Consider the following 14,066-nt stretch of genomic DNA (forward strand, 5'->3'; position numbering starts at 1 on the left):
TCCAAGGTCAGGGCAGTGGCCGAGAGGAGCTACCCCACGTTCAAGGCCATCCATGGAATCACTTTAATTGTATAAGAAAATGCTGTCTGAATCACTGTATTAGGCAGGCTGGATTTACAGTGCTATCCCTCACATAGATAATCCCACACATGGTCAATGAGCTGTCCTGAAAAGAGAGAAGCATGTGGTTCTGGAAGGAATATAAGGCTTGCACTGTCCACACATGAATTTGACTTTTAGCGCTATCACCAGCACCTGTGCGTGTTATCAAGCTCAGTGCCTTTCACTTTGATGCAGCCCATTTTGGAGAATCATTGTTAACACTCAGAATAACGGCAGCAATTGTGCCTTCAGAAGCGACAACATTGTTGTTGTTCAGACTCAGTCATGTCTGACTGTCTGAGGCCCCATGGACTGCAGCACAGCAAGCTTCCTGTCCTTCACCATCTCCTGGAGCTTGCTCAAACTCATGTCCATTGAGTCAGGGATGCCATCCAACCATCTCGTCCTCTGTCATCCCCTTCTCCTGCCTTCAATCTGTCCCAGCATCAGGGTCTTTGCTAATGAGTCGGCTCTTTGCATCAAATGGCCAGAGTATTGGAGCTTCAGCTTCAGCATCAGTCCTTCCAATGAATATTCAGGATTAATTTCCTTTAGGATTGACTGATTGGATCTCCTTGCAGTCCAAGGGACTCTCAAGAGTCTTCTCCAACACCACAGTTCAAAAACATCAATTCTCTGGAGATCAGCCTTCTTTATGGTCCAGCTCTCACATCCGTACATGACTACTTGAAAAACCATAGCTTTGACTAGACGGACGTTTGCCATAAAAGTAATGTGTCTGCTTTTTAATATGCTGTCTGGGATTGTCATAGCTTTTCTTCCAAGGATCAAGACTGACCCAAAGAAGGTCCTTAATTACTGAAAGCTACTCTTAAAATTATGATTGATAAATAACTTGGATCAAAGAACGTGGCCTTCCTCATGTGAACTTTTTTTCTAACTTTATCCTTAGATTTAAAATGCCAACTTACTTTGGGATGTACCTATTTCCAACCACTGTATTAAACCATCAACTTTATTTGTCTCTTATCCACTGTTTCTCCTTAGACTGAATAGTAGAATGTGGTAGGAAAATTCTGAGGTGGCCGCCATGATTCTTACCACCTAGTGTTACTCCTGTGATTACATGGTAAAAGGGATTTTGTAGATGTGATTAAGGTTACTAATCAGTTGACCTTGAAATAGAGAAATTATCTCAAAGGGTCTAACCCAAAGTCAGTGAGTTTTTCAAAAGCAGAGAGTTTTCTTCAGAAAATTCAGTTTCCTTCAGGTTTGTCAGATAGATTCAAAGTGTGAACAGGATTGGATGCAAGACAGAAATTCTGTTTCTAGTTTTGAAGTTGGAGTTGATGATATGGAAAAGGGCCTGGGATATGCCTGTAGGAGCTGAGAGCCCATCCCCAGATGACAGTGCACAAGAAAAAGGTGACCTTGGTTCTTCAGCTGCAAAAAACTGGATTTTGCCAACAACTGGAAAATCTTGGAAGTAGTTTCTTCTCAGAGTCTCCAGATAAGACCCCAGTCTGGCTGATACCTTGATTTTAGCCTTGTGAGACTGTAAGTAGAGGACCTCTCTGAGACTTCTGATCTATAGAACTGTGAGCAAACACATAAGTGTTAAGAAAGTTGCTGGTATTTTGTTAAATAGCAATAGAAAACCAATATGTGGGAGGTGGATATGAGACTCTGGGAGAAGGAACCAGATAACAGCAGCCTGGGGCTGGCTTCAGAAGTGAGTTAGGAGAGAAGGGAAGACACTGAGGGAAAGAGGGCATAAAAATGATGTTGTAAACTTTACACAGTAAAAGACATGAAAGTGCCAAGAGGCAAACATGAGAAGGATTGCTTTAGACATCCCTAAGGGGAAAAAGAAAATGAAAACAGCATTCCTTGTTTTATAATATACAGAGGGATAGACATGTAGACACAGTTAAGAACACCTTTTGAATGTGAAGACAACCATTTACAAGCCAAGGACAGAAACCTGGAATAGATCTTTGCCTCTAAGACCTCGGGAGAAAGCAGCCATGCTGACGTTTTGATTTTGGACTCCTGGTCTCCAGAACTGTGAGATAGTACACTTCCATTGTCTCAGCCACCCAATCTGTGGCATTTTTTTATGCAGCCCTAGAAGACTAATACCAAAATCTGTTTTTGTTTGCTATGGATGCTGTAACAAAGTATCACAGACTCTCTGTGTTGAACAATAAATGTACTATCATACAGTTCTGAAAACAGGAATCCAAAATCAAGGTTGGCAAGGGGAGCTCCTTGTGTGGGCTGGGAGGGAAGAATCTGTTCCTGGCGTCTCCTCTTGGCTTGTAGACAACCGTCTTCTTCCTAGGTCTGTACACATTGTCTTGGCTCCGTTCATGTCTGTGTTCAGATTTCTCCTTTTCCTACGGACACCAGCATAATGGTTTAGGGCCCCTCACAATGACTTCATTTTAACTTGATTACCTCTGTAAAGACCCCATATTCAAATAAGGTCATATTCTAGGATATTAGGGGTTACAGTGTAATCATTTGAGTAACAAAATTTTAAGGGTAATACGTCACCTTTAAAAATATTGTTGGCTATACATGAAGGCTGTGGTGGGCAGAGCTTCATACGGAGATGCTGTGACCTAAAGCCAGTCCTCATAGTTCTGACTCTGTGACCTGAAGTGACATCACCTGTCCATATCTGCGCCCCATCTTTAAAACAATATCCTAACACTTAAATATTTTATTATATTTTATCTTATGTCATTCTATACTTACCGTAGTTCTGTACTTAAAACTATGCAGAAATGGGGCAACTTAATCCAGTGATCATTGAATATACACCCTCTCTGGGCCAAGCACTCAGTCAGGTCACAAGGACACAGAAATGGGTCTGTAACAGCACTTGACCTCAAGAAGTTCTCAATCTAGTGGACTCCAGGTGACATATTTTTTAATTGGCAAATCAAAGAAAGCCCACCTGTTAACTGTGGGAACTAGGTGTATATTACATCTCCTTCTAACTCTAAACTCATTGCATGAATTTAGAATGATTCTAAGTCTTCAAAGATGAGAATTGGAAACATAGTTGAACTATAAGAGTAGAAAGCCAACAAAAATGTATCTTCCCTCTCCTCCTCTATTTTATCTTCCTCTAATACTCAGAATTATTCCAGGCAGAATTTATCTAAGAAAAACCATCTCCAAGAGCAAAAGGCAAGGGAGAAAAGTCCAATTCCCTTGGCAGTGGCACTATGAGGAATTTCTTTTGTCTTTGTACCTTACATGTCAGCATAATGGAACCACTTGTATCAAAATGACGTTGAGAAAAATATATTTTTAAGATCTCCATAGTGAACATCTGGATTTCACTGGTGACCCAGATGGTAAAGAATCAGCCTACAATGCAGGAAACCCAGGTTCTATCTCTCTGTCAGAAAGATCCCCTGGGGAAGAAAAGGCAACTCACTCCAGTATTCTTGCCTGGAGAATACCTGGTGGGCAACAGTCCGTGGGGTTGCAAAAAGTCAGACACGACTGAGTGACTAACACTAACTAACTAACAGTAGTGAACATAAAAACTACGAGCCACCTGAATATAATAACACCAATTGTGACTTTACCCTTGGTGCAGGAAAGTTTAAAGGCAGATCCTAAGCAGACACATAAATAAGAGCCAAATAACCATTGTAGAAAAGCAGGATTATATTTAGAGCTAAAAGGGCTAAAATCTGCCTTGGACATTTCTAATGTCTGCTAACAGAAGGTAAGTGATCTATGTCTTAGTTACAGACTTGAAGCTATACTGGCTCCATTAAAGAGTAATTTGGGAAATAATAGTGATGATGATAATGTTAATGAAATAGTAACAGCACTCATCTCTGACCTTGGCTAGGTTATGGTTCCAGCCATCTTCCTCCAAGCTCAACCATTTAGCTTGCGCTAGCTTTCAACTGCTCCTCACCACAGCATCTGTATTCATTCCCAGAGCTGACGGGCAACCTCCTACCTTTGAACTGAGTAAATAAACAAGACAATGAGCCCTTCAGTGAATGCCCACCCAGGGTTATTGTAAAGAGTTTTGGCCATCTGTCCTAAAACTTCAGACAGATTTAAGATGCCTTTGCCATTTAATGGAAATCCATGTTGAACAGGAAAACTTATTGGGACCAGTGATTCTAAAATAATAAATACAAAAGACATGGACGTCAAGTCCAAACTCACACCAAACTGTCTGGCGGGTTTCAGAACAAATCAAAACATACAGCCTTCTACAGGAGCAAATGTAGAGAAAAACCACCAAACTCTTGTCTTCCTAGCCCAGCTATTTATAAATACTCTTGTAGCCAAGGTTTAGTTTTTAGCTCATTCTCATGCTCATGTCTACAGTTATTTGAAAGTAAAAACAAAAAATTGTGTGTGTGTGTGTGCTCAGTGGTGTCCGATTCTTTGCGGTCCCATGGACTTTAGCCCGCCAGACTCCTCCATCCATGGAATTTTCCAACAAGAATACTGGAGCGGGTTGCCATTTCCTACTCCAAGAGAACCCATATCTCTTGCGTCTCCTGCATTGGCAGGTGGATTCTTTACCACTGCACTACCTGGGAAGCCTCCAAACTTTTCACCAATGCATATAGCCAAACCTAGGGTTGATTTTTTTCACTGCCTAAGAAAAAATCTGGGGTTAGAAGTTTAGAAATAATTTGAGTGGCAGTCAGTTCAGGAATGAGAAATGCTACACAGTCCTGGCTAAGTCTGAGTAGCAGAGAAATGCACCATTCACCCTTTCTTATCTCCCTTTTATATTCCTGAGTGACTTCATTTTTCCTGTGGTAAGATTTTTTATTTTGAATTGCGTATTCAAACTCCTTACTGTCAACATAACTCCTTACTGTCACATGCTCTTCATCTTCTATCACAGGTTGGAAAAAGTACCAAATACACCCTGCACAGCTGTATTTGCCAATAATTTCTGGATCCATTTGGGGCTGATCTCATTCTTACCCTCCCTCCAGCACCCATCAAAGTAATGATGGTTACTCTCTAGAGACACTGGTATGAATAGTAATGTGCTACGGTAAGGAGTTTTTGCTTCTCTCTGATTAATAGGTATTCAGGAATCATAGTTCTTTCATTGTTTTCTTTAGATTGGGGAAATCCTGGTGCATAGGATTGGAATCTGGGCAGAAAGAAGAGAGCTTCTCAGATCATGGTAGAAAGAATCTCCAGAGTTCACTTTTCTTGTATAGTTTCATCTAACAGATGGTATAACTGGATTGTTGAGAGCTTGGACTTGGGGGTCAGACCAAGGGACTGAATTCTTGTTTGGTGAAGAAGGGAAGTCACTTAACCTGTTCTCAGGCTCTGTTCCCTCACCAGAAGATAGGAATAATATTAACACTAATACCTAGGAGTAGGGTGAGGTTTAATTACCATAAAACTGGAAGAGGTATTAGCAATGTACCAGCCAAGCTATAGACAGCTCTGCTCATCAGATACTATCAGAATGATTAGAACAGAACTTGGTCTGTTCCCAAAGTCAGCTTTTCAATCCACCTGTGGCTAACTGGACATTAAAAGGAGGGGTCAGAGGACAGTTTCTCACTGTTCAGAGAAGTAGGGGGAATTTCAGTTCTAATACAGACATACTAGGGATTCCCAAGAGGCCCAGTGGTAAAGAATCCACTGGCCAATTCAGGAAACACAGAAGATGGGAGTTCGATCTTTGGGTGAGGAAGATCCCCTGGAGTAGGAAATGGCAACCTGCTTCAGTATTCTTGCCTGGAAAATTCCATAGACAGAGGATCCTGACAGGGCTACAATCCATGGGGTTGCAAAGAGTTGGACACGATTGAGCACACATGCACAGACACGATAAAGAAAACACATGGGCATATAGGTGTGAAAACAATCATGAAATTGCTCTCCTGGAGTGAACTGATAGCTGATAATGGTGTTTACAAGTTTAGAGTCATACTTTCAAAAGGGAATGTTGATTTATCTCTGGGCTTTCTATTTTGTTCCATTGATCTATATTTCTGTCTTTGTGCCAGTACCATACTGTCTTGATAACTGTGGCTTTGTAGTAGAGCCTGAAGTCAGGTAGGTTGATTCCTCCAGTTCCATTCTTCTTTCTCAAGATCGCTTTGGCTAGTCGAGGTTTTTTGTATTTCCATACAAATTGTGAAATTATTTGTTCTAGCTCTGTGAAGAATACTGTTGGTAGCTTGATAGGGATTGCATTGAATCTATAAATTGCTTTGGGTAGTATACTCATTTTCACTATATTGATTCTTCCAATCCATGAACATGGTATATTTCTCCATCTGTTAGTGTCCTCTTTGATTTCTTTCACCAGTGTTTTATAGTTTTCTATATATAGGTCTTAAGTTTCTTTAGGTAGATATATTCCTAAGTGTTTTATTCTTTCCGTTGCAATGGTGAATGGAATTGTTTCCTTAATTTCTCTTTCTGTTTTCTCATTATTAGTGTATAGGAATGCAAGGGATTTCTGTGTGTTGACTTTATATCCTGCAACTTTACTATAGTCATTGATTAGTTCTGGTAATTTTCTGGTGGAGTCTTTAGGGTTTTCTATGTAGAGGATCATGTCATCTGCAAACAGTGAGAGCTTTACTTCTTCTTTTCCAATTTGGATTCCTTTTATTTCTTTTTCTGCTCTGATTGCTGTGGCCAAAACTTCCAAAACTATGTTGAATAGTAATGGTGAAAGTGGGCACCCTTGTCTTGTTCCTGACTTTAGAGGAAATGCTTTCAATTTTTCACCATTGAGGATAATGTTTGCTGTGGGTTTGTCATATATAGCTTTTATTATGTTGAGGTATGTTCCTTCTATTCCTGCTTTCTGGAGAGTTTTGATCATAAATGGATGTTGAATTTTGTCAAAGGCTTTCTCTGCATCTATTGAGATAATCATATGGTTTTTATTTTTCAATTTGTTAATGTGGTGTATTACATTGATTGATTTGTGGATATTGAAGAATCCTTGCATCCCTGGGATAAAGCCCACTTGGTCATGGTGTATGATCTTTTTAATGTGTTGTTGGATTCTGATTGCTAGAATTTTGTTAAGGATTTTTGCATCTATGTTCATCAGTGATATTGGCCTGTAGTTTTCTTTTTTTGTGGGATCTTTGTCAGGTTTTGGTATTAGGGTGATGGTGGCCTCATAGAATGAGTTTGGAAGTTTACCATCCTCTGCAATTTTCTGGAAGAGTTTGAGCAGGATAGGTGTTAGCTCGTCTCTAAATTTTTGGTAGAATTCAGCTGTGAAGCCGTCTGGGCCTGGGCTTTTGTTTGCCGGAAGATTTTTTATTACAGTTTCAATTTCCGTGCTTGTGATGGGTCTGTTAAGATTTTCTACTTCTTCCTGGTCGAGTTTTGGAAAGTTGTACTTTTCTAAGAATTTGTCCATTTCTTCCACGTTGTCCATTTTATTGGCATATAATTGTTGATAGTACTCTCTTATGATCCTTTGTATTTCTGTGTTGTCTGTTGTGATCTCTCCATTTTCATGTCTAATTTTATTGATTTGATTTTTCTCCCTTTGTTTCTTGATGAGTCTGGCTAATGGTTTGTCAATTTTATTTATCCTTTCAAAGAACCAGCTTTTGGTTTTGTTGATTTTTGCTATGATCTCTTTGGTTTCTTTTGCATTTATTTCTGCTCTAAGTTTTAAGATTTCTTTCCTTCTACTAACCCTGGGGTTCTTCATTTCTTCCTTTTCTAGTTGCTTTAGGTGTAGAGTTAGGTTATTTATTTGACTTTTTTCTTGTTTCTTGAGGTGTGCCTGTATTGCTATGAACTGTCCCCTTAGGACTGCTTTTACCGTGTCCCACAGGTTTTGGGTTGTTATGTTTTCATTTTCATTCGTTTCTATGCAAATTTTGATTTCTTTTTTGATTTCTTCTGTGATTTGTTGGTTATTCAGCAGCGTGTTGTTCAGCCTCCATATGTTGGATTTTTTAATAGTTTTTCTCTTGTAATTGAGATCTAATCTTACTGCACTGTGATCAGAAAAGATGCTTGGAATGATTTCTATTTTTTTTAATTTACCAAGGCTAGCTTTATGGCCCAGGATGTGATCTATCCACGCACATATGGACACCTTATCTTTGACAAAGGAGGCAAGAATATACAATGGATTAAAGATAATCTCTTTAACAAGTGGTGCTGGGAAATCTGGTCAACCACTTGTAAAAGAATGAAACTAGAACACTTTCTAACACCATACACAAAAATAAACTCAAAATGGATTAAAGATCTCAATGTAAGACCAGAAACTATAAAACTCCTAGAGGAGAACACAGGCAAAACACTCTCTGACTGACATCACAGCAGGATCCTCTATGACCCACCTCCCAGAATATTGGAAATAAAAGCAAAAATAAACAAATGGGACCTAATTAACCTTAAAAGCTTCTGCACATCAAAGGAAACTATTAGCAAGGTGAAAAGACAGCCTTCAGAATGGGAGAAAATAATAGCAAATGAAGCAACTGACAAACAACTAATCTCGAGAATATACAAGCAACTCCTACAGCTCAACTCCAGAAAAAAATAAATGACCCAATCAAAAAATGGGCCAAAGAACTAAATAGACATTTCTCCAAAGAAGACATACAGATGGCTAACAAACACATGAAAAGATGCTCAACATCACTCATTATCAGAGAAATGCAAATCAAAACCACTATGAGGTACCATTTCACGCCAGTCAGAATGGCTGCAATCGAAAAGTCTACAAGTAATAAATGCTGGAGAGGGTGTGGAGAAAAGGGAACCCTCTTCCACTGTTGGTGGGAATGCAAACTAGTACAGCCACTATGGAGAACAGTGTGGAGATTCCTTTAAAAACTGAAAATAGAACCGCCTTATGATCCAGCAATCCCACTGCTGGGCATACACACTGAGGAAACCAGAAGGGAAAGAGACACGTGTACCCCAATGTTCATCGCAGCACTGTGTATAATAGCCAGGACATGGAAGCAGCCTAGATGTCCATCAGCAGATGAATGGATAAGAAAGCTGTGGTACATATACACAATGGAGTATTACTCAGCCATTAAAAAGAATACATTTGAATCAGTTCTAATGAGGTGGATGAAACTGGAGCCTATTATACAGAGTGAAGTAAGCGAGAAAGAAAAACACCAATACAGTATACTAACGCATATATATGGAATTTAGAAAGATGGTAACAATAACCCTGTGTACGAGACAGCAAAAGAGACACTGATGTATAGAACAGTCTTATGGACTCTGTGGGAGAGGGAGAGGGTGGGAAGATTTGGGAGAATGGCATTAAAACCTGTATAATATCATGTATGAAACGAGTTGCCAGTCCAGGTTCGATGCACGATACTGGATGCTTGGGGCTGGTGCACTGGGATGACCCAGAGGGATGGTATGGGGAGGGAGGAGGGAGGAGGGTTCAGGGTGGGGAACACATGTATACCTGTGGCAGATTCATTTTGATATTTGGCAAAACTAATACAATTATGTAAAATTTAAAAATAAAATTAAAAAAATAAATTAAAAAAAAAAAGGGGGAATGTTGGATAAATTCTAGTCGCTATCTCAGATTTTCAAATGGGATCATGATAGTACACTGCTTCTCAAAGCCTGACGCCTGCAGCAGCAGCACAGAACTTATCAAATAAACAAATGCCTAGGCCCTACCTTTGATGTAATAAATCAAAAATTATGAGAGTGGAGGCCAGGAATTTGTGTTTAAGAACCCCATGTGAATATGATACCTGTTAGAGAACTCTTATTTTCTCTACATATGTGGATCCCTTTTACTGGTAATCTTTAACAACAATCCTTACTTTTCTAATCTTATTGTTGGCAGGATGAGATTGAGCCATCTTTGAAAAGTAGTTTTTAAAGTAAGTGTGTGTAAATACATATATACAATGAAATACTTGTTTAGTCACCAAGTTGTATCTGACTCCTCCGCGACCCCATGGACTGTAGTCCACCAGGCTCTCTTGTGGATTCTTTACCATTGAGCCATCCCAGTAAAGAATCCTCCCGCCAAGCAAGAGACTCAGGTTCGATCCCTGGGTTGGGATGGTGCCCTGGAGAAGAGAATGGCTACCCACTCTAGTATTCTTGCCTGGGAAGTTCCATGGACAGGGGAGCCTGGCAGACTACAGTCCATGGGGTCACAAAGAGTTGGACAAAACTGAGCATGTGAATAAGCACAGTTTCAGATGTCCACAGAGTAGAAGTGATTGGTTCTTAACACATTATTGACTGGGAGATTTTGGTAGAAACTAATTTCTGGTGGCCAGCGATTTGTTATAAAAGTAAATGTTGAAATGTCAAAAGACATTAATACATCTCTGGTCATAAGCTGTTAAAAAAGTGAAAGCATTAATCACTCAGTCATATCTGACTCTAATCAGCCATCTTACTGTGGATAGATCTTCTAGATGTGGTGCTAAATGCAGTTCAATAAACTTAGTAATATGTTTACTCACCTAAGGTATCCTTACTTTGTTAGAGATTAGTACTACAAATTAGTGGAGTATAGACTTTTAGTCCCTGCAAACACTGTAGCTGAGAATAAAAAAATCGTGAAGTAAGAGATGTTATCTGCCTACTCTCAAGGTCTGAAATAAGCACCAATGTCAAAGTTGAGAAGTGTGGAGTGCAAACTTCCCCCACTAGACTGGATTAGTGGGATGCCTGAGGAAAGCACGGCTGCAGTGAATTTGATTTTTGCATCTTCAATGTCAGTTCTACCTGTGTCCCATCAGGTAGCAGCCATAGCATCAGATTTGCTTCACTCCCAGCTTTAGGGATGGGCCCCAAATGAATGAAAGGCAGGATTACACTCTGTCCCTTACTATAGTGATGGGTTTGGATACCCAGTCTGGCCAGTTAGAACAGGCATTCCCCTGTTCACAGGGATTGAGGTAGTCCAAGCAGGGGGATTTCTGTTAGGATACAGAAACTCTTATCAACAGTGTGTGAGGTTGGGAGCCATGCTGGATGGTCACCTACAGACAAGGCTGACACATAGGACCATGAATGTCAGTTGCTATTATTATCAGTATTATTCTTCCTGTTACATTTACATGAAGAGAATAAGATGTCTAAAAGAACTTCTGTACAGGGTGACCTAGAAGAAAGAAATAACTTGTGGCAGAGATAGTTTCCAAGAAAAAAAGAATCAAAGAAACATGAGCAGGAAATGACTATCTCTAGATCTTATTGTGAAACACATACACAAACACCTTGAGATATTAACTGGTGAGTAACATCCCATTGCCTCCCAAAAGGGGAGGATTAGATAAGCCTTCAAGAAGAAATGAAGCCCTTGAGGTGAGATCCAAATAATCTAGACAAAGAGTAGAAGGAAAGAACCCTCTAGACATATGCACAGATGCCATAACAAGTGGAAATGAATATTAGGACCTGAGAAAAAAGCCAGAGAAACTGAAGAAGAGCAAGAATGGTATAACATGGTACAACACCTCCAGGCACACAGACACTAAAAATGACCGTGGAGTGGCTCTCATGGATTGAAGTGGCTCAGGGGGGTAAGAATTAGATCAACAGGTCTTCCAGGCCATGTTAAATGTTGTGGTCTTAAGAGCAGTGAAATGCTGCAAGTTGACAGGCACATGTGGTACTAGGATGTCAATGGCAGGTTCTCAGTCATAGCTATTAGAAAAGATGTGACGACTTCACAGCACTCCATCCTCTTAGAGTCCAAGAGTTCCTGCTATGACTGTGATGATACTACAGGCCAATGGAGGAAGATAAGAAACAAATTAGCTTCCAGGCTTGGGAAGCAGAAAACAGACCTACACTTCAAAATCTGATGCTTATCCTCCTTGGTACCCAGGCCATGCCATAGAAGTAAGTTGGGAGTGAGTCCCATCTGATGGAAACAAACTTTCCCCTCTAAGGCTCTAGTCCATAGGCCTGCAGCTAGTGTGCTAACCCAGTGATATGTCATCTAACAAATCCATGTAATTTACTATCCTCAGTGACTGTTTTCCTCAAGTGTTAGATAAACTTTCATTTTTCTTGTTTCTAAAACTAAGACAGGCCTCAGAATCATTATATACATTTAATGTACAATTTCTTTTTTCTCTTTCCCCCATTAAAAAAAGCTGATGATAAAAGATATCTTATCTCACCAAGGAAATGTCACAGATTTGATGCTCATGATTCTTATTCTCTCTTCATTTTAATAACACTACACTTCTAATTTTTCTCACTGGAACATAATTGCTCGCTTCATTTTTTTCCATTTTCCACTAAGCAGTGAGCTCCTTTAAGGGCATAAATTGTTTTATTCATCTTCGTATTTAATATATTTCTTGCCCCTTCCAGTAAATGGTACCTACTAGGACCTGGCACATAGTAGGATTTGAATATTTGTCGAATTAACGAATGAACCAGTAAGTGAAGAAATAAATAATATCATATATATGATTCAAGGATATCTCTAAAGGTCCCTTGGCAGAAAAAAAAAGTACAGATTTATTTTCTTATCTATAATCTGGGTTGAACCTGGAAAACCCAACATTTTTTTTAGTATATACAATGAACCAGGCTCTGTGTGAGCTTTACATGCAATGTCTCATTTAATTTTCAAACAAACTCTCAGTTGATGGCATTGTTCTGTTAACCACTTAACTAGCATGTAAAGTGAGACAGCAAGCATTTGCCCCGAAGTAACCCATTTGTAAACCGGATCACCATTTCTTAGCTCTGCCAAGCTGACTCCACTGTCTGCCTTCCTAGCCAGTACACTGAAATGTTTTAAACATACCCTTTCCAGGTTTGAAACTGGGAATAGAGTTCTCTGAAAGTCTACTGTTTGCATCCTTTCCAATCCTTTGGTAGTAATGTTGCTATCTGCAGTTGTCAGGAACACTTTAGGATAAGGAAAGAGCATTTCCAATTCCTTTGTTGCAGGAGACTCAGTTCAAGAAAAGATGCTTATGTTAATAGAATCATCTGTATATTTTCCTCTACTAAGGGAATTTCTTTTATCTTATTTCAAGCGGTTGAGGTTTAGCCTCACATTTCAACTTTGAATATAGAAATGCATTCTTGCTAAATCAGACATCTCTTTTTCTTTGGAAAGAAAGGTAGAAAGGATTGCAAGATACCATAATGGGATGATGATGGTGCAAAATATTCAGCTTAGATTAACTTCAGTGAGGAGGTACAGTTGTATATTCGACATGACAAATCATGTTCCTTGAAATATGTTGTATTATGAACTGCTTATTTTTCTCTCATGCTTTTCCTTTTCTCTGTAGATAGAAACCTCTGATTTTTAGCTGGGTATTTGGCCACCCAAAACAAAGTCTATACTTACAGAGTTGGGACTGTGTGTCTAAATTCTGGCCAATACTCTGAAATGCAAGTTACCATGTGGCAGCTTGAAGAATCTTCATGAAAAGTATGCTGCTGTGCTTGCTTTGCTCCATCTTCTTCAATTCTTCTTTGCTGCTGACTGGAGTTTTATTGTGTTTTCTGCTCTGCTTATTCGCTCAGTATAGGTACTCAATACAAATGAACACCAAAGGCTAAAAGTTTGGACCGCAAAAGTAGCAAAAGGATCCTGGGGTCCACAATTCTGACAAACCAGAGGAGCTGGAGGACCAAGCAATGATGGCATTCTCTACAACACACAGACACACAAAGCTTGTGTCCTAGAAGAACTGACCCCAATTTAAGTCAAATCCTTCCATCAAATAGCACCAGAACTGACCTTCCTGAGTCCCAGCAAATGATTGTTTCCCCAGCAATGTCCAACAGAACAATAGCCCATGATAAAGGCCATTGGGCACTGTGTTGGCGTTCATTGGAAGAACCAGCCTCTCAGCTTCAGGGAAAGGCTTTTGATAGTGATGATTTCCATGGCAAAGGAGAGTGAGCCCAGGGCCACCCCAGCTAGACCCATCTCTGAATGTGACTCCCATTTCCCAGCAAAGGCCTCAGGAAGACCAATTGCCCCCATG

This window comes from Bubalus kerabau, chromosome 20, assembly GCF_029407905.1.
Source record: "Bubalus kerabau isolate K-KA32 ecotype Philippines breed swamp buffalo chromosome 20, PCC_UOA_SB_1v2, whole genome shotgun sequence".
NCBI lineage: Eukaryota > Metazoa > Chordata > Mammalia > Artiodactyla > Bovidae > Bubalus > Bubalus kerabau.